The sequence below is a fragment of the Chelmon rostratus genome, chromosome 2, assembly GCF_017976325.1.
Source record: "Chelmon rostratus isolate fCheRos1 chromosome 2, fCheRos1.pri, whole genome shotgun sequence".
NCBI classification, from domain to species: domain Eukaryota; kingdom Metazoa; phylum Chordata; class Actinopteri; order Chaetodontiformes; family Chaetodontidae; genus Chelmon; species Chelmon rostratus.
The window spans coordinates 25909824-25937816 of record NC_055659.1 but is presented as its reverse complement, the minus strand read 5'-3'; positions in this window follow the sequence as shown (position 1 = coordinate 25937816).

Below are 27993 nucleotides of genomic sequence, written 5' to 3'. Positions count from 1 at the left end.
CCAAGTGAGTGTTGTCCTTTGTTTCTTAGCGTTGTCTTTGTCCCTAGTCAAGCCACAGCCCACGTAAGAGTGATTCTTGTTTTGTCTTTGTCTTTAATCATGCCCCGTGTCCTGTAAATGTTTATCCACCATTTTCTTGTGTTAACTTAGTTCCCTTCCCATGTCTGGTCCCTTCATGTTTCTCCACAGACCCTAGAGTGTTTCATGTGTTTTTGAATATTTGTTTAGTTTTCCCTAGACACTTTTACCTCTTTTCTTGTGTTTTCTAGTGTTGTCTTTGCCATAACCCATACGTGTTTTGTGTTTGCTCTGTGTTTCCTTGTGTTGCCTTGTTTTATGTGTAAGCCCATAGTTCTGGGTTTCGTTGGTTTTCCTTTTGTTGAATGAATTTATTAATTTGAATCAAGCGCCCCTTGTGTGTCTGCATCTGGGTTCAACCCCTTAGTTCCCCCTTAAAGCCCCACCTCCCTGACACTTGATACTGTTCCTTTTATTCCAAGTATGTATTCCAGCCCAGGTTTCCCGACCCTCTAGATTTTTGCCTGAGATAGTCATTAAGCTCAAAATATTTCATGGCGTTCTGATTTAATGCCGCCGGACAGGTTGTTAAAACAGGTGTGAAAGTGTGTCTGTGAAGGCTGATAAGTCACCTTGTATCAGCGCTTATTTTCATTGCGGTACCTCCACTTCCACAGTGCCAGGTGTTAGAATTCACATTTATATAATCCTCAGTCTAACCAGGAGAGAAAGCTCTTTCAAGCCAATTTTACATACAGATTTTTCACTCGTGCTGTTTCTTGTTGTTCTTTGAGAGCGACGACGGCTCGAGTGGTATGTTTCCTCCGCCCTCGCAGGCTGGACAGGGTTCATTCATGTCCGTGTTGCACGCTTGCCGTTAGCGCTCTCTGACGACACATCCTCGGCTCAATTAGCCACGCTGACGCCACCGCCTCCCTGACGATACCTTGGAGGCAGACAAGATGAAGCAGCACAGGATCCTGGGAAGCCAAGAGGACTATTTTGAGTGACTCACAGCTTTGGCTCATTGCCCACACACAAAAGTGCGTTCGTGGTGCGTATAGAGATGCAGAGAGAGGGGAGAGTGCGGCCCGCTGTGTGTGACTGCTCTCCCAGGTGAGAGTGGGAGTTCAGAAAGCATTTTGCATTCAAATTGAGGCAAAAGTCTGGTAACCATAACATACCTGCAGAGAAAGAGTTTACAGCCATGCCAACAACTCTGTGGGGCTATAAGTTAATCACACAAGCGCCTCAGGGGGATTCACAATCTGTACAGTGTATGACAACTTCTATCCTTAGACCCTCGCCACACCCCAAGGCACATGCAATAGCTGCTGTGTGTACAGAAGTGTATGAATGGACAACAAAGCAATACATACGCAGATGTGAGTCATATTCAACAAATAATTTTCTTGGATGGAGACAGTAAGCACAGCTCCACTTTAGCAAAGAGAAAAACTGGCTACAGATGCACATCAGGTTTCACACTGAGCTTTCCTTTAATCGTGTGCTGTACTCACCACGCGGACCTCCAGAGGATGGAGGGAATCTCTTCCTCACATCATCTCATTTTCCCCTCTCGCTGCGAAGTGTCCAGCTGTGATGCCGGATATCACAGCGGGCCAGTTGTCGGCACAACAGCAGACGGAGAAGTGCTGTGCAAAGGATTGTAGTCATGCCTCGTGGTCACTTCTCTGTATCTGCACTACGCTGCAGTGCAGGAGATGGGGATCGGCCAAGAACAATGTAATCGCACACTGAAGGCAAGAGTGGGAGGTAGATCCAATAAAGAGAAATTCATCCTCACAAGAACATGAAAAACTATTCCCACAGCACTGGACAGATAAAGGAGTGTTAGGGTGGGAAATGTCACTTACATCCTCTCTACTCAGGCACTTTGACTTTTTTTCACTCAGTGTGTTGCTTTTTGCCAGAATAAAACTTCAATTCTTTTATGGTCTGCTCAACTCAAGGATGACGGAAACCTTGGGCATACATAAATCAGAATGAATAGTCCACCACTGGAACGTTCGCTGTCTGCTCAGTGCATGCCTCTCATTAATTACATTTCATTAATACACGTGTATTGCTAGGCAACTAGAAGAAGTAAGTCAGCTGTGCTGTGTCACATTGTTGCATCACATCCAAGAGATGTTTTTGTTTATTCATCCTTTTTTCTTCACAAAGCAAGTCCTCTGAGACTGAAGTTTACTTTCCAAGTGAGCGCCGTCTATGAATAAATCACCAAAAACAAGCACAAAGACAAAAAAGGAACAATTCTCCAAACAATAAAGAGAGAACAAACAAACAAGCTGCGCATGGCTAACACAGTCGCAGTGACGGCAGCGAGGAAGACAGAGACGCAGCCGAGATGTTGGGGGTGAATGGCAGGAAGAATGACAGACAGGTGTACAGTATATAGAGGATAGGTGTACACGCATTTTGTTGATCAGAATGATCAACTGTATTGATGTATATGTGCATAAAACAACATCAAACCACAAACACAAATAGACAAAAGAACTTAGCGATAACATTAATGCTAAGGTACATTAACAAAATACAAAATTTCACTTGCTATGCTACACTATTCTATACCATAATAGTCTGTACTATATTAGACCACACCACTCTTTACTGTGCTATACTTCACTATGCTATGATATATTATAGCTCACTATACTATACTACGCTCCACTATTCGATGCTACACATGTCTACACTATAGTAACCCATACTACTTCATGTTACTTTTGTCATTGTTCTGAGTGTTAGTTTTGCAGGCGAGGTAAACTTTGAACATAAAACAGGATTTTATGCTCAAAGTTGTGATTGTTTGATTTGTATCACCTGTCCCTCGTTTGTTGTCACCTGTGCCTCATTAGTCCTCCCCAGTCCAGTGAATTTAAGCCAGTGTTTGTCCCTCATCTTGTCTTTGTACCATTCGTATGAAGCCTCCTGCCATTGTGTTTCCCCAGTGTTTCTGAAATTTTGGACTTTTGATTTGTTTCCTGCATTGGACTTTCACGGTGGTTTTGACCCTCACCCGCCTGTAAGTCCTGGTTTGTTACTAATAATTTTAATAAATTTATTGAGCTGCACCATTACAATACTGTACGATACTATACTATGATGCTATATTGCAATATACTATACTATAGTACACTATCCTTTACAATACTTTCTGTACTTCACTATGCTATAGTATACTAAAGTACACTATTCTGTGCTATACTGAGTCTTTGCAAGAGTCAGTTTTGAAAGAGCTGCTCACAGTAGCAGGTTGTTGCTTTGCAGCTCTCTGATTTCATGTTGCATGGTTTTCAGGAACATCAGCTGGTTCCACATTACATGTTGTATCAAATATGTTCAGTTCCTTTTGTTTACTTTTCATGTCCTGAAAGCTCTCAGCAAAGGCCTGAAGGAGTTTTCACACTCAGCAGCGTATTCAGACACACAGCAGCTTTTGTTCTTGCAGAGCAGTAAAATGCAGTGTTTCCTCTTTCTATTTGCACTTGTCACAGCTTTAATTTCACTTCAAATGATTTCACATTTGAAAGCAGAGAACTGAGAAGCTGCTGGAGCTCGAGGTTCAGGTCTGAGAAGTTCTTGGTCCACCATGAAGGTCACATCACACAGACACTTGCTGTCACTGAGTTTCCACGTCAGGTTTTCCTTCATCTCTATTAATTATTCCAGACAAACTGACTCTCTGGAACAGTGCAGCAGCAAGGCTCTCCTTCACAAATTCTCCTTCTGAATGAGGTTTCAGCTTCTTAGCTATTAGCTGCTCACCACAAACCTCGCCTGCTCCACACTGTCTCTGTCAGAAAGTGGTCTGTGGAAGCTGCCTGCTAAGGACACCAAAGAGCGTTAACTTTAGCCGAGCGCATTTGTCCTTGCAGCTCATCCAGTTTAGCTATAATGATGCTCAAGAGAGACCTTTTTCTTCACTGACAGCGTGTCCTGACAAACTAACTTACTTTATTCTGCTCCTTCTAGGGGAGATGAAGGTGTAAGGACATGGCACTACAGTATTGAAAGCACAATGAGATGCGAGGAGCAAGACTATTGATTATTTTGAAGGATACAGCGAGCTGTTTCTGACAGTTGCATACCTCATTGCTTTTTGGATCCTTTGGAGATAACTGGCTTGCAAGGTCGTCAAAGTCAGTGTCACATGTCAGCTCTTCAACAGAAAAATATGATAGACAATTAACTAATTACCCATCACTGATGCAATGTCTAACAACGATGTGTGTGATGACTGAATTAACCAAGGTACAAACTTGCTAGATGCAAGCTAGCCATGTTATCTAGTTGAGCTGACTACAGTTCACTGTAATCCCTGTCAGTAACTTTAACAACGGATCAAGATCAAGTTTTATGCCAACAAACGGCATTATTTGCTATTAGTTTAAAGTAAATGTAGGCCAACTGACATCTGGATATGGTGGCTAATTAAGTGTTGCTCATGCTAGCTGCAATTACAATCAAATTAAGAAGCTAGTGAGCATGGTTAGGAAATGCTGAAACTGAATGGTTTTCAGTGCTGGAAATATTTAGTGATTGGAACTATCAGTGTCCCCACAACATGGGGACGGCTGGCTTGTGCCTCATTCATGTGCACACAGAACATCTTGGAGCCACTTTATATTTCTTTAAGTGAATGTAGCCGTTTAATGTCTGTTGTTTTTGGCATTTGCACAGAAGGTTACTTTGAGTCAAGAAATGGGTATAGATGTGTATTGATGACCAATGACGAGGACTTCTTCCTTCTTTCCTCTTTATACTGTACTATACCATGATGTAAGAGACAGCACTTTACTATACTACACTACCTTTCATACTTTCCATGAAATACACGCAGCAGAAATACGACATACTTAGATAAAGTGTGTACTCAAATTCAGCAAAAACACTTTAAGTGGCATTATGTCTTGAGAGTCTACGAGTCAGATCAGGATCAAGATCTGGATCTATAATGTGAGATCTGGAGTACACATTTGTAGCTTTCTGCAGCTTTTGGATCTGAAGCATCTCTTCATCAGAGTCTGGGAGACTGTTGTCTTGACTCTTGAGGCACTGGTTTGCTATTTATGACTTGTTCATTTAGATTTCTAAATCAATGTTTCCAGTATTTCCTTATTCTCCGTCTTGTTTGTAGGCTAGATCACTTCCCGGGATGCTTTTCACCGCTCTGAAAGAAGTCTTTTTCTTAGATAGTTCTTACTCCCCTTCAGAAATCAACAGTGATTATTGAATTAGCTGCAGCGTGGAGCCGAGCTCAGTTCTTGAAGTCATCATTAAACATTCCTTTGATTCACACTGACGCAGAGAAACAGATCATCCCTGCTGTTGTTTGTGCTCTCCCGTGGCTTTGGCTCATTTTTCACAGGAAACTACGTCGGACCTGCAACCTGCAGGCGGTTCAGTAGGACGCCTTTTAAATTCAGCCTATATGAAGGGCAAGTAGGGGTTTTTAGAACAGCTTTGTTGACAGTTTTACCCCCCCACCACATTTTGAAAATTTGTTTCTCTGTGTAGCCTACTGTTTACATCATCCCTCTGCTGGAGCTTTAGAAGAATCTCTTTTCTCCTGCTTTTCTGTGAAAGCCCTCTTTTTTCCCTGCCATGTGCCACATCCCCCAGAGCTCTCAGCTGTGTGCCCTATTTTTAGCGGAGCACTCCGGCAATTTAGCCGAACAATGTGCTGGAATCGCATTTTCGCTTCCATGTGATCTGGTGGGATGTTGACTATGGGCATCACATTTACATCATATGTGTAGCCTGTGGTTTCAAACCTCAAAGCCTCTCTTAGGTATCGATACATACAGTGACCTTTTATTCACTGAATAGAGAGACAGGATATGTAACATAACTCTGAAAATCTCCAGAGTGATGTAGGTGATAACTGGATGGACTGGAGGCTAAAAGAGCCTTAATCGGAGCAGATGACCTCGCTGTATATGCTGTAAAACTACGGCGACTGCTCTGTTTCACCGTTACTGAACTGCCCTACTATATTAACAGCCAGGCTGGGTTAATTAAGTGGACGCCCTGTCGTGTCCTATAATTCAATGGAAGCAAGCTCAATTAACCGCCTAATTAGAAGCAGAACTAGCACAGAACATGTGAATTCACCTTGTGTTCACCTTGTGTCTAATGCAATTTACTGATCAATGCCCTCTGATAGAATTGAGTCACGCAAAATTCAATAAGCAAACCGAGACAAAAAGAGATCCTCCTCTTTGATCAGTTTATAATGAACAAATAATGTTCTTCCTTTAATGAAACAATTATGTTAATCACTTTATTTGCGTTGTAAGTGCTTTTGCCGGTTGAATGAGAGCCAGTATCTATAGGTCAGTGTGCTCAGCTGTCCTTGACTTCGTGCTCCAAATAGATGAATCCTGCACTGAGATGTCATCAACAAGAGCACTTACCCCTGGAATAAGGAAGTACTTGAAGAGCGCTCTCCTCCTGCCGAACATGAATAAACACAGCAGGGTCTTTTTCAAGAGACGCCAGATGCGAGCGAAGACGGGCAGGGAGAAGCTGTAGGTGGACGCTGTACTCAGAGGAGTTCTACATGGACGGAAGGGACGCTGATGAATGGCACGGGAGCCATTAAAGTGACATTGACAAAAAGGCAGGAAGCGGGATTATGATCTGGAGAGAGGGAAGAGCATTAGAGGTGATAGCCTTGGACTGCGGCAGGTGAAATACAGAGATCTTGGAGGAGAAAACGGCAGGCTGGGTCTTTAATCATTGGGCTGCTTCAGCATGAGCTGATACCTTATGTGTTTGCCTACACTTTCTCCAGCTACATACATGCATGCAGCATCCCTGTGAATCATGTCCATATTTACACACACACAGACACACACACACACACAATGGCTTGCACTGTTCTTAAATCGAATAAATCTGGTGATAGTGATAGTCTATATTTTCTTATTGTCATCAAACAAGTATTATGTCTGTATCCAAATATGTTCCTATTATCTTATACAACTATCATGTGTAAATAATATATTATGTGACTATTAAAAACACCTCCTTCCTTCATTATCCTGAAGACACACACACACACACACACACACACACACACACACACACTGTAGTTTATTTTGAGTCAATCCCACATACACTATCCTGCTGCCATAAAAACAACTAAAGCACCAAATCTGCAGCTGAAAACAGTCCAAACATGCACACACGTGGTATTTACTCCTGTTTGCTAAAAATTACTGTGTCCACCAGTTTCAGGGAATTAATAATAATAATAAAATAAAATATGTTTATGTTTTTAATATGTTTATATATGTTCTATGCCTGAGTTTTACATTGTAGGCATAGAACAGATGTATGTCCAGTGTCCGATATTAAATAAGACATTACAAATTAAAGATGTGTACACATGAGTAGAATATATGAATTACACAATAAATTGTATATGTAATAAAAATCAAACTGAAATGATCTGTTTTTTATTATAGCTATTCCAGCTCATTTTTGTGAAAGGCTATGTCAACACTCTTTTCTTATTTAATTGATTTTCATTTTTATTTAATTATACACATTTTTACTTTATTTTTGTTTCATTTCTTCTTTTCAGTTTTGGTCTTTTCCTTGGATGTCTTGACTATATAGAACATCACCATCCTTTTCCTTAATTCTCATATTATTTCAATTAATGTATTAAACATTAGGCAGGCTCCATTATTCTCTTGATATAATCATATTATAGCATAATGCTGCATTATTTACTTCCATTACATAAAAGAGAGGTGTTCAATGACACTAGCATAGCCTCAAATGTGTCAAAAAATGTGTTTAAAGTGTGTTAAAATCCTTTTAATTTACCACTACTTTCCATGGTGACACTAAGGTTGATGGTTTTAGTGTTACAAGCAGAGCTGTTTATATTTAGCATTGCCTAAAAAAAGAAACCGTTTACTTTTATGATTTCTGAACATCTTTTTCATGTATTAAGCAGAGTGACGGAGTGAAGACTTTGGTTTGAAATGTTTCCAAGTGTCACATCACCTTAGCAACACAGAGCTGTGTGTGTGTGTTTATTTGTCACGTTATGGGGACATTAATCTGTTTACACCGTCACATTGTGGATGTGCACCTACCTTATGGGGACAAAGTGCAAGTCCCCTTAATGTAAATCATTAAATTTTAGGGTGAACACTTGGGTGAGGGTGAGGGTCAGGGTTAGGCAAGTAGGGGTTATGGTTAGAGTAAGACTCCAGGAATGAATGTAATGTCCCAAAAGTGAGAGGAAAGCGACTCTCTCTCTCTCTCTCTCTCTCTCTATATGTTTGTGTGTGTGTGTGTGTGTGTGTGTGTGTGTTTGTGTGTGTGTGTGTGTGTGTGTGTTGTCCTGCCATGTCAGATCCAGGGATGTCTGTCAGGAACGATATAGTGCTATTCTGATTCATCCCAGTTTAAGCCCAAAAGCATGAAATGCAATTCAACCTTTAAGCGCAGACACGAAAATATAAATAACTGTCACAACTTCCCTTTCGTGAAACTTCTACTGTCTGCATTCATGTTCCTTACTGTCAGACTGGCACATCTGCCACACAGACTGCTGCTTCTGTCACAGAACCAGGACAAAGCAGTCAGCTGTTCCCCTGTGGGCACGTACACGCTTAGCTATCTTTGAGTTTTTATATCAGTGTTACACACAAAGCTGCAGGCTGTGTGTCACTGTGAGTGTGAGAAACAGGGACAGTGTTTGCCTCCAGAGCATCTTTGATCCCGATCCCCCCCCATGCTGCTGTCACAGTCCATCCTGTGCGTGGTGGATACTGGACACTCTAATTTCAGTCGTTTTGAGGGATGAAGGAGGTGGAAATCAACCTGTAAACTGCTTTGTATTCTCTTCTTTACTGATCCCACAGATCCAATATCATGTGTAATAGTTGCCAGCTAACTTCTTGGCTAGATGACTTCCTCCTGCTAAATATGAACATCCTGTAATAAAGACCGAGCATAAAAATCATCTATTACATGCAGCCTCATTTTATCAGCTCCGAACAGCCAAATGGTCGTAATATTTAAATTTTTGATGAAATGGCTTTGAAACAATTTTGGATTCAGAACAATAATTCATTTCAACTGGTGTTTAAAAAATGTGGGTTTATGCAGGTTAGGGTAAAATTCCGTTACTGAACATAATCATGATCATAATTACCTTTTCTATTGTTTGTCTTTGTTAACCCTGCACTTATCTCAGCTGCTGGGAGGAGGCGCCCTGCAGGAATCTGGGCACAACCTCAGTCACCACTTCACGTTCATGCCAAATTACGTGTCTCGTCTTTGGACATCAGTAGGTTACAGCCAGTAAAACTGTTTAAAAACTCTTCAGAATAGCACCACCAAGACACAGTAAAAAAGAAATCTTGAGAGATCTTAGTTAGGCAGAGATCAAACCCTGCACTCTGCCTCACCTCCACACACCTGGCCAATCACTGCACGAGGAGGCCGTGAACATCTGACCCGCTGTCATTCCCAGGTCATCAAATACCATTTAGCGTCTGTATGAGACACCTTCCAGAAAGTCGTTCTTACACGTAGTTAATGCTGTGAAATGGATTGGTTAGGTTTAGGAAAAGATCATGGTTTGGGTTAAAATAAGTATGTTTACATATGTGATGTAACTTAAAGGTGTAACATGTACTTTTCGCCGTATCTGGCTGCAGCTACCAGCTTCCGTTACCTAGTGGCTCAGCTAGCCAAGGCCAGTTTGATGACAGGGAATACAGTGATTTACAGTGCCTCTGAGCAGGACTGAGGAGATGATGAAGGCATGGCAGGCTGGGACAGGAGAGGCCTGAAGCCAGAGAGGAACAAGGAGAGCCGGTATATTTTCATGTCTCGTTCTGTGAGTTATTTCCACTATCGGACTATCACCTCTCGAGGTACAAACTGGTATTAAAGGTCCGGGCTAACTGGTTAGCATGCTGGCTTCAGTAGATATCTCTGCAGCACAATACATAAATGTCTTTAATATCAAAACTGTTCTTTCTTCACATTATGTTGATAATTTAGTTCATTCTAGTTAAAGTCAATGACTTTTGGTTTCAAAGGGGATATGAAGTGCTGTGTTTTACCCATCCATCCACCCTGACCTCCTACCTATGTGGAATTTCTTGTCCTCCGTCACGTCGTTCTGAGCGTCTAACATCCCTGTGCATGGGTTTACTCTGAGGTTAGCTGAAAGCCCGGTGCCTTGTGCATCTGTGTGAGATGCTGAGGGACAGAGAAAACGTCACTATTTGACTCCCTGGGAATGACAACGTGTTGTGTGCTGGTGGTAGTTTAATTATTAATATACCGTATGTTTATTAAACATGACTCACTGAAAACTGGGAGTTTTGGGCTGGTGAGTTGAGGAACATGCAGGCTTCAACCTCAACATCTCTCATTTTCATGCAGACGTTGAATCCCCACATCAACGAGGAATGAGATCTGATGTGCAAATTTACATATTCACATATTCACCTCGTGGCACACACGAAGTACGTGTATTCAGTGTGTCTTCAGGGTCACACTACACTAAACTACACGCTGGATTTCAGCTTGACCACCTTGAGCAATAAAGAGTCACTAGTCCGTAGTCGACCTTGCATGTGTGGGGGGCCCACCCTGGACCCAGGTCTGTTGAGCAAGGCAAGGCAAGGTTCTGCTTGTGAAAAACATTTTAGATTTTGTCCACAGGACGCTTTCATCCCAAATGAACGAAAAGTGAAGAATGTGATTTCCTGGAAATAGAATAAAATGAAAGGATAATCGAATTGGCTGCGAAGATAAAAGGTGAAAGGCGATGTACTATTCCACAGCATCGTGCATAATATATGTGATGCCCTTGAACAGGGCGGAAATTGTCTTTCTAAAAATATTAGGGGAATAAGAGGAAATGTGTTTGAAGGGGCAGCTGGGAATAATTGCACACCCCTGATAACCACTATAAGACCAGAGTTTTTGTTTTACTTTTTGATCAGTCGAATTAGATGTGTTTGAACTTGGTGATTGAATTACGTCACAGACGTGCAGCATTTTCTTTCTGACTCAGCTCTGAAGACTGAGCAAAACATTGAAAAACATTCTCCTCAGTTTGGTTCATTTTATCTGAAAAGCTTTATTTCAATACAGTGTTTCCCCAGTATCAGTGCAATTATTGGCACTAGTTAATGCAATTAAGCGACTAGTTAAGAAAATCCATTCTGGATATAATAATCGTTCATTATTTCCTAGATAAATAAATGCATTTTTTGCAGCACACAAGTTCAGGCATAGTGATACCAACAGAAGGGCTCCGTGCTGGGCTGCAGAAGTCGTGTCTGAAACAGAGCCAGCACACTCGCACCTCTCACTGCGCCTTCACACTCCGTCAGTGTGTGATTCATTCACAGAGACACACAAAGCTCACAGACAAAACGGTGGGTAAGATGGTTTTATGTAGCTTCACCAGAACTAGACCCTAAGCCAGAGCTGCCAACCTACATCTGTTCATGTGAAAACTGAGATCGTATCTGTATTTGGATTATACCCACAGTGGGTGTGACTCATTCATTTGATTCTGACTGATTCATTTTCTGCATTTAATTGTTTTCCACTGCCAGTGTAATGTTATAACTGTACCTGAATAAATGTAATAATACAATATACTGTATTTGAATGCTATCTTTGAAAAAAACAACAAAGGTAAGCCTCCACTGAGTCCTGATGTAAGCTGTTAATGCTTCCATTGGAAATTAAGAATGGAAATAGTACGGGACGTAATACAGAATCGCCATAGACCATACTGACCATACTGACCATACAGCATGATTTCCTTTAAAAACTGGAGGTTGTATGCAACCCACGCACCCACCGGTCCACGCCGGTCCACCACGTCTGCCTCATGTTTTGTGTCTCTTAGACATGAAAACAACACCTTCTCATTCTGAGCTAAAATTCAATAAGAAATATGCAACAACTGGTTACACTTACACTATTTCTTGCTGAGAAATCTTTTACATGACGGTTGCAGTTTGGTTGGGTTTAGGAAAACATCATGGCTACACTTAAAATAACTACCTCCTTAAAACAATCACCACTGGTTTGGCACAGGAATCAACGCCTGAACGTCGCTTGCATTTGTTCTTCAATACCATCATTATCGCCCCCTTCTGGTACTGCACCTACACGCCCACATGTACCTTTCACGCGATGGCGAGGGAAACCGTCACATTGACGCGCTATCCTCTTGTGGATCAGTGGGTCTGCCACACGCTTTGGGATGGGACTGGGCTGGGATATTATGGGAGGAGGCCAAGGCGAATGCTAAGTTGGTCTGAAGTGTCTATGATGGAAAATGAGAAAGCTATTGACAAAAAACAGGCCACAACAGCTCACAGGGCCACATTTCATATATTTTTTTAACGCATCAGTGAATGCAGTGAGAGGAGGTCCAGATTCAGATACGTTTTGTTTGAAATGTCTTGAAAAGCTCCCTTGGCTCATTTCCTCGTTCTGTCAAGTCGTGAACAATGTCAGGCTTCAGATATTACTGCATGAACCCAGATGTTTTTCTTGTGTGTACACTTTCTGTTTCAATAATGTAATTCATATTTGGGTAGACCTCTAAAAATGGTTTTGTGCACTATAAAACTAAAGCAGTGGACTGGCAGGCTGATAATGTATGTGGATTTGACACACAGCCTCTTTCACATTTTTGTGAAGTTTAAGATGTAATGTATTGCAGTATTATATTACTGTTATTGTATAACAGTATTTAGGTAATTTGTATGTTTTTTGCTGCTACATTTCACCAGACCATCAATCCAACTGCTATTTATGTCTCATAATGCAATATTAGGGTTCATGAGCAGCATTCCTGATATGTCCAGGAATGTTTTACAATCGATATCAGAAATAAGATAAAGTTCTGGATCTAATCTTGAGCGACAGCCTCCTCAGAAGAGTTTCTCTTTGTTAAACACAACTCATCAAACCACGGAACAGGCAGCTATTCTTCATGCTGCAGTGTTGTTCTGTTCCCTTCACAAACGACTGTGCAGTCAAGTGTGGCGTCTCCTTTGTAATTAAGAAGCCAGACCGAGCTGCTGTAATCCAGCACATGAATAGCAGCGCTCATTAACACCCAGTGAAGCTGTCTGTGGACCAGTCTGCATATTTATGCACAGTAACTGCTGCTCCAATTCTCCCCACAGACGCTGTGTGTTTACTCCTTGAGGTTGTTTGACATGCCGCACAACCTTTCAGGATATGGCCGAGCATCATGTTTTTATCCCTCCTCAAACCGATGTGTTTGAGGAGGGATTACAAGATGCGACAGCAAGATTAAAAATATATATATTTAAAAAATCAAGGCTCCCAGGCCAAGAAAGAGGAAACACACAGTCACTGAAACATCACCCATTCACAGCTTTCATGCTCTCCGTTAGAGACCCCGACCCTCTGGAGGGTAGGGATGGAGGAGGGGAATCTTCCTCGATATACAGGGGGTGGGGAGGATTTGCTGGGCCTTGTCTTTAATGAGGGGAGTACCTTGTTATCCAGGACTCATGCTGCTCATCTCTTGCCCTGGAGCAGTTGTCTTGGCGAGGAATCTGAGGATGTTGGAGGAGGAACCATAGCTCTATTAACTGTCTTAACATTTTAATGTACTGTGTCTACCTTTTGGGCCTCCTGGTGGCCCCATGGTTCATATCATATGATCACAATGTCCCCTGTCTGATTCTGGCTGGAGACCTTTGTTGCACGTCATGTCCTCCCCTCCAATTCCACAAATTCTGTCAGTCTCTCAGTGGTGGAATGTAACTAAGTACAATTACTCAAGTACAAATTTTAGGTATCTGTACTTTATTTGACTATGATATATATATTTAAAAAATCTCCCTCTCACCCTGGTGGGGTGGTATCTGTGTCATCCTCAAGCTCGGGTCCTCTCCTAGAGGCCTGGGAGTTTTAGGGTTGTGCGCAGTGTCTTGGCTGTTCCTAGGACTGCGCTCTTCTGGAGTGAGGCTTCAGATGTTGTTCCTGGTATCTGCTGGAGCCACTCTCCCAGTTTGGGGGGTACTGCCCCGAGTGCCCCCACTACCACAGGGACCACCCTAGCCTCGACCTTCCACATCAGTTCCAGCTGCTCTTTCTACCCTTGGTACTTCTCAATTTTCTCGTGTTCCTTCTTCCTGATGTTGGTGTCTGCTGGGATCGCCACATCTATTACCACCACCCTCTTCTGCTCTTTGTTTGTATGTGTGTGCGTGAGTGTGTGTGTGTGTGTGTGTGTGTGTGTATATATATATATATATATATATATATATATATATATATACTCCACTACATTTATCTGATATAGTTAAAATATAGTTACTACTTACCTTACAAATCAAGATTTTACATATAAAACACATGATAAAATTATGATGCATTGCAAAAAAAAAAAATGCATAAACAACTAGTTGATTAATTAATTAACTGATTATCAATAATCAAAAATGTAATTGACTATTTAGATAGCTAATTAAAGTCTTTTTCATGCAAAAATGATAAACATGTTGTGGTTTCAGCTTTGTGTACAGATACAGGTCCCATGTTAATACCAGGTGTAAAAGGGGCCTAAATGTGTCATTCATGAAAACCAGAGCCCACCTGAGGGCTAGTCTGTCCCAAAGTGGAGTACAGCACTGAGACAGCAGACAGTAGAAAAACAGGGACATGATGTCCATAACGTCATCCACAGCTTTCCTAAGAGACGTCCTGATGCCTGCATTTGGATTTAGTGGGCATCATTGGTGTGGAGCCAGAAAATCAAAATGTGGGCTACGGGTGGAGCCTGGCTATAAGTGATGGGGGACAAGCAAGTGGCAGCAGCCATCACATTTGAGTGTACACGGCAGAGACAGCTGTCAATGTAGGAAATGTCCTCAAAAGTAACAAATCTTGATCAGTTAAATTAAATAATACTAATAACATACAAGAAATTACACAGCCACAGATTAGTTGATCAGTGTTAAAAATGTATTTTAGCAGCTTTGGTGAAACTTGTACAGTGCTAAAAACCAAAGTTTACCCCTCAGCCTCAAGCCTCTTCTTTTCTCTTTTTAAAGATTCAACATCAAGGGATAAAACCAGAAAGGAAAAAAGGGGGCAGAGTTAGGGCTGGCAGATTAGGACTTGTACCCCGATGTTCCTGGTTGGAAAAACAGGCATTTAAGGCCACGGTTGCCTCCATGGAAGGAGCTGGCTGACCTGTGCCTGCACTCCTGCTCTGGTTTTTGCTGCTGGGTCACACAGTGTCTGGTCTGGTCTGCTTCCTGAAATACTCTCCGGCCATCACTCTGCAGCTCCGGCAAACTTAGCCCCCCCTGACGATAGACGTGCCGTTTTTGTGTTAGCTTGTGCCTCAGAGACTCTGTTAGGGGTTAGTGAGGTTTTTTTAAAATTGAAAACCTGTTTCTTTACTGGAGTCAAAGCTGGTTAGCCTGATGTTAGGCGATTCTGTCAAAGGTCCAATTGGAGAAAAACCTTGAAACTTCTTGGAAAAGATGTAGGACATGGAAAACCATTTCTCTGAGGCTCAAGTGAGGAAGACAAAACATGTTTGGATTTTCAAGGTTTCAGTGGCCCTGTGCGATTTCTGTAACATTTCTTATGTGTCCTCCCAAGCAGAGCTACAGCATGTGGAAACCAGACAATATCTAACATATCATATCTACTGTATATGCTCGCTAGTTAGAGAACGCGTTGAAGAAACCCCTGGGCACAATTAGTCCTCATTACAAATGAGCAAAACCTCTCCACAACAAAGGCAAAGTAAAGCTTGTTATAGGACTGGCTGTGTTTCTTTGTTCTTTTACCTTTATTCAGTTTTCACAAATTGGACAAAAATGTTCAAATGTAAAAATGATCATGAGAGAAACAAATAATGCCTGGCTGCAACAGTGGCACTTTATAACAAGGGCGCATTAATTAACATTCATTAATGCAGTAATAAACATTAACTAACAGTTCAATAACAGTTAACTAACGTGCCGAGTAATCATTTACTAATGGTGTTCATGTTAGCTAAGGTATCAATATATACATTATTTTATAGTTTTTAAAGATGCTATCAACATTAGTTAACACATGCTGTTAGTATTATGTGGTTGATAAGCTGAGCCATTTCTTTTTGAGAACGACAGTTAATTTAATAAATCTTTATTGTCCGTTTACATGTCCGTCCTCCAGGATGAAGCAAACCTCCACATGAAGATCATGGAGTGTGTGTACCGATCTCAACCTTTACCAAAAATAAGTCAGAAGCTGGAAGATGGACAAACATTTATAGACATGATCAGTTTTTTCTAGGTGAAATGGCTTAGCTTTATCAACCATATACTAATATACGTCACTACCTTAACTAACCTGTAAACCCTTAATAAACGGTAAGAGGAGACATCTGTTATGGCTATTTAATGCTTAATATTGTTTTCATTAACAAGGTGTGGGCAGGTGCATCATGCAAGTCAAAATTGTGGAGGGAACAATTAGAGAGGGGAGCATCAAGGTCCTTCCCCAGAAAAAAGACAAACTAATAACGTTTCTGCAATCTGCCGTATATATTCAGACTTTGAGTGGATTTTAAAACTTCTCTGACTCACTCACTCATAGCCTCCCACTTTATATGAGGGCAAAATACGGTGTAATTATTTAGAGATTTTCATGTCAATTATTTGCACTGTTCTGGTTACTGAGAACGACTCCAGCATATTCATTAACTTCTGAACTAGTTTCTACACTGCTGCCACTTGTAAAAGAGCTAAATCTTGTCTGATTCACCCAAACATTTTAGGGGGAGTAAATTCACATATGCAAATTAATTTAGAGAACAGCTGTAAGAAAGCCACAGAAGAAAGGAACCTGCCAACATGGTCACAGCTGTATTTTCAAACACCAGGAGAAGGAAGCAGTATGAGTACAAACGAGACCTTCCTGACATCAAATCAAAAGCAGCATCTGCTCTTTAGCCAATAAAAGAGCAGTAACCAGCAGTAGTAAGCTGTTTTCCAAACTGCCCGGCCTGCTGGAAAGATCCTTCGTCACCACTACCCCAAGTACATATAACTCTTTACCACACCTGTACACATTGATATGCCTAGAGAGGAGGGTGGAGCGGGCAATGATAGCCCAATGTATGATTTTCATGCGTCTCTCTGAGTTCACTTCATGGGTCCTCTCTGCCTCGACTGCGATGACCATCTATCACAAATCACGACTAGCTAGCTAGTGAGAAGGCTAAACAACCGGATTGAGGGGTGGCTGCTTTAGCTGGTGCTAGACACCCAAACTCTGCCTATATCTCTCAAATGCAATTATGTGGATATAACTAATGCATTTCATTTTCATGTTTGAAAAAGGATGCTCTACCAAGCACTGTAGCCTACACCTCCTCCAGCAATGATGTGAGTGCCTTCATGCTGCTGTTAACAGATTTCATCCTGCAACTTCAGGAAGAGCTTAATAACACAGGGAAAGGCCTGGTCTGTTCTGAGGAAGGCCAGAGCATGAAGGAGCAACATGAAGCTCCGTAGACAATGATTATTTACTGGTGAGCCACCTTTTTCTGCTGTTAGCCTGATTTATATCTTTCTTTGTCCTTTTTCAATTTGACTCCTTAAAATGATTTTATGGTTGTGTGGCACCCCTTCACTGAACTATGCATAATGCAGCATTTGTCATTTACACAAACAGGGACACTGAAATGTGTGGTTTCATAGTCATTGCCTCAATAAATTATCAATCCTCCCACATTTAGCAGCTCTGTAGGATCCGTTACCAATCATGTCATGGCCCAGCCATGTTTTCACCAACTGTAATGATAGCAGGTTTATGGATGCTGGAATGTGGTCACGACCGATCTGCCATGACAGTTCACTTACTCAGGCCCTCAAATGACCTCACCCATGTGATGAAGTGTCAGGCCCAGGAGCTATCCAAGCTTCCCATGCCATTCTGCATCAGCATCAGCATCAGCAGCGCACAGAAAAACAACATGTATCCACCGGTCTCAGTAGCATCCTGTGTGTGGCATGTCCATGCTGGGCTTGCTTATACAAAGACTTGACCCCGGCCCTCTCTGTGTGAGTGGATGAGTGGTATGATACATCATGTTCTCCATCCTCTTGACCATGCACGGGTGGTAGATTGATAGACTGAAGTGAAAAAAGAGACAAAAACAGGAATGTGAAGGTCGGAACAGTCTCTGACACTTTTCTACAATCAAAGCCGTTTTGAAGTCGCCTCTGTAAAAACCACTTCAGCTTTTTGACAGCTTGGCCCTTTGGTCCCATCGCACAGCATATGATGAGAGGATTGGCACCAAAATCACCTCTGTGTCAAAACACAGCATGTCAAGTAGCTGTTGTGAGATAATGAGCATCTGCAGCATATATCTGTACCTTTAACAGGCTCTCTTCTTTAACTTAATGAGACATCTAATGCTGCGAGCCAGCCCTGTTTACTTGTTTACATTGTTAACGATGTCTTCATCATTAGCGAACACCAGTATGAACAACATTTTGTTTTCAGAAGCAAAGAATCTCCCGGCCATAAAATAAAATCCAACACAAGCACAAAGTATTTACATGCAACAGATTTCTTACAAATTTGCTAAGATGACCAAACTCCTTAACGGTGGTAGTTCTTCATCAGTAAATAGCTATATCAACCTAGCACAAAGTTGTGTTTTGTTTAGCATTTTCTGCCTTTTGCTGAAGAGCCAAATCAACTGACTCACCCAGACAGCTATAAACCTCACTGGAACGTGGCAGCACCATCCACTCCACTTTCCCTCGGCAACAAAAAACCTTAGTCAGACAGACAGAGGATAATTGCAGACCATACTCACTTTGACTTTTGAATAGCAGATGCTTTATGCACAGGGAATAGCTGCAAGTCCCTCCCTGTACTCTCTACAGCATCCCTCCTCTCTATCATTTCTAGACACCAAAACATGTGAATAGATGGGTAGATGTGAATGTGAGTAGACATAAATCGAACATATCTGCCAATTTAAATGCATGCATTGTCTCAGGCTTTCATTTATTTATCTATGTCCATATCACACACAAGCCCTGTGTAAGGAAGTTAAAGGACCGATTTGTAGGATTTTGTGCCGTCTTGAGGTGAGGTTCAACTAACTGAACACCCCTCAAGTCAGCGTTCCCTTCCAAGCATCTGGGAGATCCTACAGTGGCCACTAAATACGTGAAAAACGTGAAAGGCTCTGTGTAGAGCCAGTCTTCTGTTCTGGGCTACTCTGAGAGCATGGCGGTGCAACATGGCGGACTCAATGGAAGAGGCACTGCCCCCTCTGTGGATACAAAGAGCTAATTTTTAGGTAACGAAAACATAACATTTCTTATTTCCAGTTTATTATAAATATAACAAATAATAACGAAAACATAATTATGAGCATTATATTCAATTTCAGGCAATTGATCCCCCTACATGCTGGACCTTGAACATTCAATATCCCTAAAATATTATATATATGGCACAATATGACATCATATTCATATACAGATTACATATACATACATACAGCATGTGTATCATACAACCACAGCACGTTTTTATCACTAAAAAAGATATTACATGTGACTCTCTTCAACAGCAGAAAAGGACGTTGCGCAGCGGACCTTGAGACAATCAATGCCGGCCACATCTTCCAACCACCCAGCTAGACCAGTTGTACCAAACGCCGCCGTAAGTGGAGTAATGACCTCGAGAAGAGAGGGTGGAGAGCTGGGATAAGCTTGGACCTGAGGCTGCTCTACTACCAGCTCTCTCCTGGCTAATGTCCAGTCGCAGGGAAATAAAATGAATGAGAGAAGAGTCAGACTAACTCAGCAAAGAGAGATGATGACTGTTGAGCCCACATCTTCACAGAGACCTTGCTCCACCATCCTGGATCACAGTAATGTGATTTTATTCCCCAGATGTTGTCAGAAAAAAACTTTTAAAGCGGCTGCTGCAGCTGAACCACATCGTTCCTCATTTAGAAAGCCTGGATGAGTGGAGAGGTGAGACCTCAATGCAGAGCCAAAAACAAGAAAAGCAGATTTTCAGTCAGGTGACAAGGAAGCATACAACACCATCAGAGCGAGACTGAAAGGTGGCATCAGGGAGGCAAAGCAAGGACGTCAGGAGAAACTGGAGAGAGACCTCAACACCAACAGCACCAAAGACATGTGGCAGGCAATCCAGACCATCACAGGCCACAAAACCAGCAGCACCTCCATCACGTGTGAGGCCACGTTGTCAGATGAGCTTAACACCGTTTACGCTCACTTTGATCTCCTCAACAAAGAGTCAGCCATCAAGTCTACTCTGCCTTCAGAGGACCTGCCACCGTTAGCGTCCAGAGCGGATGTGAAGAATGTGACCAAAGGTGCTGGCCGTGATGACATGCCTGACTGTGTACTAAGAACTTCAGCTAGTCAAAACATCGTCAGCTAGTTGATGCTATTACTAACATTTGTGACACATCACTGTCAGGAGGGTGTTCCCATATGCTTCATGATGGCCACCATCATCCTTAAAACCTTAAAAAGAGTGCAGTGTCTCGTCTAAACGACCACACCATGTAGCACTCATCCCCATTCGATGAAGTGCTTTGAGAAACTGGTTCTCCTGTGACGCGGCTAGGGAGCTGGACCCAAATGCAAACAAACAGACGTTGGAAAGGTGACTAGGTGAAGGTTTATTGAGGCTGCGGTGAGGAGGGAAGCGTAGGTAGAGGTGGTGTCTCCAGACACAGGGAAGACTGGGGAGGCAAGCAAGCAGGCGGCGAGGGAGGTAGGCCGTGTGGCACAGCGGTGGCTCGAGCAGACTGGTACAGGTGCTGGGTGGCTTGAGGGTAACGAGCTGGATCCTGAACATAGAAAACACAGGTAAGTATGGGAAATCGCAATCGAAAATTCTTTTGAGCACTAGCATACGATCTACCACAAAGCGGTGACAATCTGGCAGCGAGAACACAGGCAGGCCCGCCTTAAGTAAGCTCCTGATGAAGATCAGGCACAGGTGTGTGCAGCCAGCTCCTCCTCCAGCCCGCAAGCCACACCGATACTGTCAGAGAGAGCACACACAAAACCCAACCCCCAGCCTCACCTACACACACACCACAGTACCCCCCCTCTAAATGACGCCTCCAGGCGTCTTCCCAGGCTTATGGGGAAACTCACGATAGAAGTCCTTCAATAACTGTGGGCTCAGAATGAGTCGCCGAGAAATCCAGGATCGCTCCTCCGGACCATACCCCTCCCAGTCCACGAGGTACTGAAAACCGCGCCCCCGACGTCTCACATCCAAGATCTTGTGCACCACGAAGGCAGGATGGCCATCAATGGTCAGGGCGGGGGGAGGGGGTTCGGCCGGAGGGCTAAGGGAGCTGGAGGATACAGGCTTAAGCAGAGACACATGGAATGTCGGGTGAATGTTCATAGACTCAGGTAACTTCAGTCTCACCGCAGATGGGTTAATAACCCTCTGAACTTCAAACGGACCAACATAGCGGGGTGCGAGCTTCCGTGACTCCACCTGCAGGGGGAGGTCCCGTGTGGATAACCATACCTTTTGCCCAGGCTGATACTGAGGAGCTGGGGAGCGATGTTTGTCTGCCAGCAACTGGTTGCGCCGGATAGAGCGAGTAAGTGCTGCTCGGGTGGCTTTCCACACCTCTTGAACTCGGCGGAGGTGAGCACGGACCGAGGGCACTGCTACCTCACGCTCCTGGGTGGGGAACAGAGGTGGCTGAAAACCATTAGCTGCCATGAAGGGTGACATACCTGTGGCCGAGCTGACGAGAGAGTTGTGGGCATATTCAATCCATGGCAGCTGGAAACTCCATGAAGCGGGATGTCTGGCAGAGACACACCGGAGGGCTGCTTCCAAATCCTGGTTGGCCCGCTCTGTCTGGCCGTTAGATTGAGGGTGGTAACCAGAAGTTAGACTGGAGGTCGCTCCGATAGCTCTGCAGAAAGCCTGCCACACTTGAGAGGTAAATTGGGGGCCTCTGTCAGAAACCATGTCCACTGGGATACCGTGAATCCTGAAAACTTGTGACACAAGGAGGTCAGCAGTCTCGAGAGCAGTGGGTAACTTAGGGAGGGGAACAAAATGAACAGATTTAGAGAAACGGTCTACTATAGTGAGGATGACAGTGTTACCTCCAGATGGTGGTAGACCAGTGATGAAGTCCATGGCAATATGTGACCAAGGACGGCTCGGGATGGGTAGAGGATGTAGCAGACCAGCTGGAGGACGATGAGAGGCTTTACCTCGGGCACAGACAGAGCAGGCAGCCACAAATTCCCTAGTGTCCCGTGTCATGCCCGGCCACCAGAAGCGCTGCTGGAGGAATTGAAGGGTTCGCTGAAACCCTGGATGGCAGGTGAGTGTAGACGCATGTCCCCATTGCAACACTCGGGAGCGAACTGCCTCGGGAACAAATAGACGATTAGCCGGGCCACCACCCGGATCAGGGTGGGTCTGTTGGGCTGCTCTGACCACGGACTCAATCTCCCACTGCACTGCTCCCGCAAAACAAGAGGAGGGAAGGATGGGTACTGACTCTTGTGAAGATGAATCTGGGGAGAACTGGCGAGAGAGAGCATCAGGTTTGAGATTACGGGAACCTGGACGATATGAGAGCATGAAATTAAAGCGGCTAAGGAACAGGGACCAGCGAGCTTGACGGGAATTGAGACGTTTGGCAGAATGAAGGTAAGCCAGATTCTTATGGTCTGTCCAGATGAGAAAAGGGTGTTCAGCTCCTTCCAGCCAGTGTCTCCACTCCTGTAATGCCAACACAATAGCCAACAGTTCCCGATTACCAACATCATAATTTTGTTCTGCCGCAGAGAGTCGCCTGGAGAAAAAAGCACAGGGATGAAGTTTGTTAGTCTCTGGATCTCGCTGAGAGAGGACAGCCCCCACTCCTAATTCAGAGGCATCCACTTCCAGCACAAACTGTCTGGAAGGATCAGGGTGGAGGAGCACCGGAGCACTGGTAAATAATCTCTTGAGTTGAAGAAAAGCCCGTTCAGCTTCAGCAGGCCATGTGAATGTGACATTGGAGGAAGTGAGTTGGGTCAGAGGGACTGCTACTTTACTGTAATTTCTAATGAATCTGCGATAGAAATTGGCAAAACCAAGGAAGCGCTGAAGTTGTTTGCGAGAGGTGGGGGTTGGCCACTCTGCCACTGCTCTTATCTTGGCTGGATCTGGTTTGAGCTGACCTTGTGCCACAATGTAACCCAGGAAAGTGACTGCCGACTGATGAAATTCACATTTCTCTGGCTTTACATATAACCTGTTCTCCAGGAGGCGCTGCAGAACGAGGCGGACATGCTGGATGTGATCTTCCTGTGTGCGAGAAAAGATGAGAATATCATCCAGATAAACAAAGACAAAACGGTTTAGCATGTCACGGAGGACATCATTGATTAGGGCTTGGAAGACAGCAGGCGCATTGGTGAGGCCGAAGGGCATCACCAGGTATTCAAAGTGGCCTAATGGGGTGTTAAATGCCGTCTTCCATTCATCTCCTTCACGAATCCGGACCAAATGGTAAGCATTGCGGAGGTCGAGCTTGGAGAAAACTCGGGCATGACATAACGGTTCAAAAGAGGGATCAATAAGGGGAAGAGGATATTTGTTTTTTACAGTTATGTCATTTAACCCTCGGAAGTCAATGCATGGGCGTAGAGTTTTGTCCTTTTTCTCCACAAAGAAAAAACCAGCTCCAAGTGGGGAGGAAGAGGGACGGATTAGACCAGCTGCCAGAGAGGAGTTAATATATTGCTCCATGACCTCTTTCTCAGGACGGGACAGGTTGTAGAGACGGCTAACGGGGTATTTGGCACCGGGGAGGAGGTCTATAGCACAATCGTAGGGTCGGTGGGGAGGGAGAGACAGAGCCAGATCTTTACTGAAAACAGCTGCCAGGTCATGATACTCAGGTGGAACATTAGATAGATCAGGAGGAGCTGGTGGGGGTGACTGGGGGGAGCTGGAGGTAGGGACGGCAGCGTGGAGACAGTAGGAGTGACAGTGTACACTCCAACTGATGATGGAAGATGTCTGCCAATCTATATGGGGGTTATGAAGTTTTAACCATGGGAGACCTAGAACCACTGGCGTGATGGGAGAGGGCAGAACATGCAGCTGAATTTTCTCATGGTGGTTGCCAGAAATAGTTAGCGACACTGGCTCTGTGCGGTGAGTCACCGTGGCTAACAGCTTGCCATCTAGTGCATTTGCAATTAGGGGCTTGACCAGAGGCTCGAGAGGGATTTGCAACTGAGTAGCTAATTCACAGTCAATGAAATTTTCATCCGCTCCAGAATCAGGAGGATGGTCAAACACTCTGCGTAGCTCGGAGATAAAAGAACCATAGGACTCTAGGACACTGGATCTGCCCTCCCACAATGCAGTTGCCCACTGACCCGCTTTCCCTCTAAGTAAATTAATTATATACGCTATGCGAGATTTATCAGAAGGATAACTAGAAGGTTGCTGATTGAAAACCAAAGAGCACTGTAAAAGAAAGCGGCCACATGAGCCTACATCGCCTGAATAATGCTCTGGGGGAGGAACAAAAGGTTCCTTAACGGCTGAGGACGGGTGTGTTTCGGCTGGAGTGGGGGCAGGGTTACTCACTGCTACCGGGGGAGTCCGAGTGGACAGCTGAGAGGCAATTGAGGCCATGCTGGAATTCAAATCCTGCAGGGAGCTCATGACATCAGCAAGTAATCGGTCATGCCTTCCAAGCAATATTCCTTGGGTGGTGAGGGCTTGCTGAAGAGCGTCTTGGTCTGCTGGGTCCATAGTTGGCCAGATTGTTCTGTGACGCGGCTAGGGAGCTGGACCCAAATGCAAACAAACAGACGTTGGAAAGGTGACTAGGTGAAGGTTTATTGAGGCTGCGGTGAGGAGGGAAGCGTAGGTAGAGGTGGTGTCTCCAGACACAGGGAAGACTGGGGAGGCAAGCAAGCAGGCGGCGAGGGAGGTAGGCCGTGTGGCACAGCGGTGGCTCGAGCAGACTGGTACAGGTGCTGGGTGGCTTGAGGGTAACGAGCTGGATCCTGAACATAGAAAACACAGGTAAGTATGGGAAATCGCAATCGAAAATTCTTTTGAGCACTAGCATACGATCTACCACAAAGCGGTGACAATCTGGCAGCGAGAACACAGGCAGGCCCGCCTTAAGTAAGCTCCTGATGAAGATCAGGCACAGGTGTGTGCAGCCAGCTCCTCCTCCAGCCCGCAAGCCACACCGATACTGTCAGAGAGAGCACACACAAAACCCAACCCCCAGCCTCACCTACACACACACCACATCTCCAGCACATCAAAAACAACATCCAAGTCAGCCTGAGCCTTCAGTTTACATTCAGAACCAGCAGATCCACAGAGGATGCTGTCTCCACTGCCCTCCACACCTACATCAGACACCCCCAGACATCTGCACACACCACCGTCACACTCGGTTAGGGCTCGGGTTTTAATGGCAGCTATCAAGTGTCCAAGTCAAGTGTCCTACCAAAGTTTAACTTATATGTGTGTTATGTATCTGGGCGCTACAACCTGAACTGGACTGTGGGATTTATCAGTGGGAATCAGCACAATGATGCTGACACATTATCATCATCATATTGCAGCTATAATATCATATGACTGTGATTTATTGTATTAGTATCAGTGTATGAGTTTACAAGAAGATCAGACTATCACAGATGTCAAAACAAATTTTGGGAACCATTGTCAAATTGAGTGAAAAGCCATTGCGATACGAGTAAAATATTAATATTTTATACGTACAACTTCAATGTGGAAAGTACTGTGACACTTAGGAGCTACATTTTGCAATTATCATTACTCATACATTGGGCCAAGGTGTATAAAAGTCCTTCTGAGCATGGAGATAATTCAGGTTAACTAATTATTCACAAAACTCCCATGAGCTTTGTCTCTGAATCTGCCAAATTATTTGCAAATTATGTTTCAGACTTTTTCATTGTAGTTTTGCAGGAGAGCACTAGCTTGTCTCATCTTTGCCAATGTTGCAGACCTCATCCTTGTTAGAAAAACTAGCAGTTGTGAACAGTTATGCTGCATAGTGTACGATCTCCAGGAGCCGCTAACACCACCTCTTTGTAAATTTAAACTTCACCTAATTATAAAATGACTGTTCAGTACTGTGGAGTGGAGACTTACACGTCACTAGATCAAAATGATTTGCACCACACAAGCATCACAGAAAATTGATAGTGAACAGGCTAGCATCCTAAAAAGCTCATGTAAATAACCAAACAGCAACAAAAATATACATATAAGAGGCTAAACACTATATATTAGGGTTAGAAATAAGGTAATTATTAGGGTAGGGTTTAACATCAAATTCAGTCAAGTTACCAGCTTTGCTATCCCTATTGTTGCAGGTTTATACTATGTTTAGTTTAACGCTATGTTGATGTTGTGTGTGTTCTGTCACGAAGAACATCTTGCCGATTCACAGCCGGAATCATTCGCTCCTCCTCATCCTCCAAATTATCCAACCTTTCAAAACGATGCACCGTGCGAAACAATATTTTAGAGAGGACTTCACGTCTGAAATGCCCAAAATTTCAGTTGTAACAGCATGTAAACTCTGTCCTAACTTAGACATTACGTTCTAACTAGGCTACGTTTGAACTTGCACGTTCAATCTTCAATCTTGAAAGCTGCATTATTCCTGTTTTTAAAGTTATTAACGAAAAAAGTGATTAAAGTCGCAAATGAATGCATAGAAATTGTCCAGTGCTCTACATTTATTAATAATTTGCAATAAATGTGTAAAGAAGCCTTCATCGTTTGCTGTTTGTGCTGCTCAAGTCATATTCTGTGACTTTGGACAATGCTAGGCATGTGCAGTTGACCGAAATTCATTCTGAGGAGGATTTGGAGGGAACTTAGTGATGGGTTTTATGAACAGCTAGTGCAAAAGAGCAGAGTCAGATAACCCTTTAGAGCAGGATCCTCTTTGTTTTAGGCCATGAGAGCTATTGCTACCTTTTCTTCCTCATTGTTACATTTCTTACTAACTATGAAATGCTCTATCTCAGTCTGTGCCCTTTGTGCTCCAGCTCTGACTCAACTCCCTCAGTTACGACCAAGCTAATCTTGTAGTAATCCAGTATATTAGCAAGTCTAAACACGATGTGATGATGTATAAGATGCTCTGTGTCCCAACAACAAGTGTTTGTAATTATAGCAAAGAATCCTTTTTCCTGTCAAGGTTTGATGGAATTTGTAGCTTATGCAAAAGTGTGGGCTGTTCTGACGGAAAGAATGAAAAGTACTTTTAGGCTGTCACATAGCAGTGAGCGCTACTAGTCTATGGCCGTGAGAGGAAGCCTTTGTGGAAGCAAGGCACGCAAGCAAAGCAAGGACATCCCCAAGAATGGATCAGCTATGACCTTGGGTGATGGAAGACAGCATGATTTTTTTCAAATATGACCGAAAGCAAATGACAAATGTTGCATTTGCATGCTTTTGTTATTCTTATTATTATAATTATTATGTAATACTTGTACTTAATATTTATTCAATTTTGTGGATGTCATGAATACATCTCAATGGGACTGAGATTGTGTTCATGTCAGCAAGAGGCAAAGAGATCCAGCAGAAATCCTTTGTCTACAATGTGGTGACACTCCTCTCTGTGTGGCAGTGACCCTTATGCATCTAAAATAATCAGAGCGGACTGGAGATAAATGATCGGCCAACGCCCAGTGCACAAAATTTCTTGCAAAAACGAGCGAGTAGATCAGAATGATTTTCCCAGATGCGCTATCTGTAGCTGTTTTCGTGTCCTTCGGTTTTGGTACATCCAGTCCTCAGCTGTTTTTTTCAACA